Source organism: Leptonychotes weddellii, unplaced genomic scaffold, assembly GCF_054177405.1.
Source record: "Leptonychotes weddellii isolate Sample4059 unplaced genomic scaffold, ASM5417740v2 HiC_scaffold_626, whole genome shotgun sequence".
Lineage (NCBI taxonomy): Eukaryota > Metazoa > Chordata > Mammalia > Carnivora > Phocidae > Leptonychotes > Leptonychotes weddellii.
In genome coordinates, this window is record NW_028031323.1 from 1,446 (window position 1) to 4,062 (window position 2,617).

Sequence of the window (2,617 nt, forward strand, 5' to 3'; positions counted from 1 at the left end):
ATCCTTTCCTCTTAGTATCTCTCATGAACACTGTTTGTGTATCCTCAGCACCCAAATTTGGGTGATATTCTCAAGAATACATGCATCTGGCTCCATTTCCTAGAAACTTGGGAAACTCCTGGTATTGAATTTAGGGAAAAATCAACTATTCTAAACTACAGAGAAACAATTCATGTGCATACTTCCCCTGTTATACTAAACATGGTCCTTAGAGTCAAAAACAGTTAATTCACCAATTAAGTACTTGCTGCTCAAAAGTGACTGAAACAGTGGAGAGCATCTGAGTCTATAGTACATAAAAGTCACAGCTTACAAAGCAAAGAATTCAATAGAAGGAAATGAAGTCTGCAATAGCACTAGGAAATTAAGGGGACTATTTTATATTTAATAAAACCAGAAAACTTGCTGGAGGAAAAATAGAAATTACTTTGGTTCTTTTGGCAGGATATCAGAGATGCTTTCTTGGGAGTCATACACATTGAGAAAACTGATGGCTACAGGGGATACATTAATTGAAGACTTTTGGACCACCTCAAGAAAATTCTGACCAGATTCCTTGCACCAAATTTAGAATGCAGTTCTTCTGACATATCCACATAAAAATCTAATGGAGGTTGAGGGCATGGATACTCTGCTATTTATTTTTTTTCATGATCTTTGCATTGTCTGGCTAACATGTAAATTTCTGGAGGAAAAAGAATGTATTCCATTTTTAGTACCAGGCATGTGGCAAGTGTTCATGTAAAATGTGAATTATATTGTCATTTTGGAAGACCAGTGTCCAAAAATAAAAATATATGGATGGAGATATATGAACTACACATACAGTTTTACATACTTTCTCTATGTTCATATGTCATTCAAATTGGAGATATTATTCAACATTTCTTTGATAAATACTATCACTAAGATAACTCTTTAATGCACTTCCTCTAGAATGCTCATTAAATGTATGAAATAACATACGGGAATAAATTAAATTAGGGTATTTTTTTCATTCAAAATAAAAAATAGTTTTAATTTTGAGCCTCCTGAACCCCCACTTCTGCAGGAGGCTGCAGGCAGATCCATGCCGGAACCATGTTTTGCAACCAGTATGACAATGATGTCACTGTTTGGAGCCCTCAGGGCAGGATTCATCAAATTGAGTACGCAATGGAAGCTGTCAAGCAAGGTTCAGCCACAGCTGGTCTGAAATCAGAAACCCATGCAGTGTTGGTTGAATTGAAGAGAGCACACTCAGAGCTTGCAGCTCATCAGAAAAAAATTCTCCATGTTGACAACCATATTGGTATCTCAATTGCGGGACTTACTGCTGATGTTAGACTGTTATGTAATTTTATGCACCAAGAGTGTTTGGATTCCAGATTTGTATTTGACAGACCTCTTCCTGTGTCTCATCTTGTATCTCTAATTGGAAGCAAGATCCAGATACCAACACAACGATATGGCCGGAGACCATATGGTGTTGGGCTGCTTATTGCTGGTTATGATGATATCGGCCCTCACATTTTCAAAACCTGTCCATCTGCCAACTATTTTGACTGTAGAGCCATGTCCATTGGAGCCTGTTCTCAATCAGCTCGTACTTACTTGGAGAGACATATGTCTGGGTTTATGGAGTGCAGTTTGAATGAACTGGTTAAACATGGTCTGCGTGCCTTACCAGAGATACTTCCTGCAGAACAGGACCTAACTACAAAGAATGTTTCCATTGGAATTGTTGGTAAAGACTTGGAGTTTACGATTTATGATGATGATGATGTATCTCCATTCCTGGAAGGTCTTGAAGAAAGACCACAGAGAAAGGCACAGCCTGCTCAACCTGCTGATGAACCTGCAGAAAAGGCTGATGAACCGATGGAACATTAAGTTACAAGCCAGTCTGTATGTTTATTATCAAACCTGTAAGAATGCAGGAACATGTACTGATGATAATAATCTATACGTAGGAATCAGTCCAGATGTGTTTTTCCCTAGCAACTTGTTTGAAACCATATAATGGTGTGCATTTTTCTTTGAGAGCATCTATATGATCATTTTCTAGAAAGTATAGGTATCTGTACTGATGTTTTTATATGATGAACATAGTGTCTTTGTGGTTTTAAAGACAACTGTGAAATAAAATTGTTTCACCTGAAAAAAAAAATAGTTTTAATTTTGAATGTAAAGGACAAGCACACATAACTCCCAGTACATTAAAAAAAATAGTTTGATCACCATCATTTTGTTGTTGGTGGTTTGTTTTGAGTTATTACCTCCACTAACATTGGGAGCAGAGACAGAGGAAAAACATTCACCATCCTTTCATTTTATTTGCAGTTCTTGATTTCCTGACTTATTCTCTCTTTCTATTTTAGCATATACCTCTCTAAATAAAAATATGAGACTTTACACAGGGTTTCTATGCTCCATTGACTGAATATATTCTACTAAGTACATTGAAAGAAAGTAAACATTCTATTTCCCTTAGAAAATGTTTCACATATCTAAAATAACCATAGAAGCTTCCAAGAAAAACTGCCAAGTTTCAGAGAAAATTTTGGAGGAAAATATTGACATTATTTAATATGATATTCACATAGTTATCTTTCTCTGAGTAAATAAAACTTTTTTC

The 2,617-nt window shown here is 36.0% G+C and overlaps 1 pseudogene; it reads left to right on the top strand.

The window, feature by feature from the left end:
* The first annotated feature begins 1,019 nt into the window (after positions 1-1,019).
* LOC102731136 (proteasome subunit alpha type-1 pseudogene) lies at positions 1,020-2,139 on the top strand (annotated as a pseudogene).
* Positions 2,140-2,617: the final 478 nt, after the last annotated feature.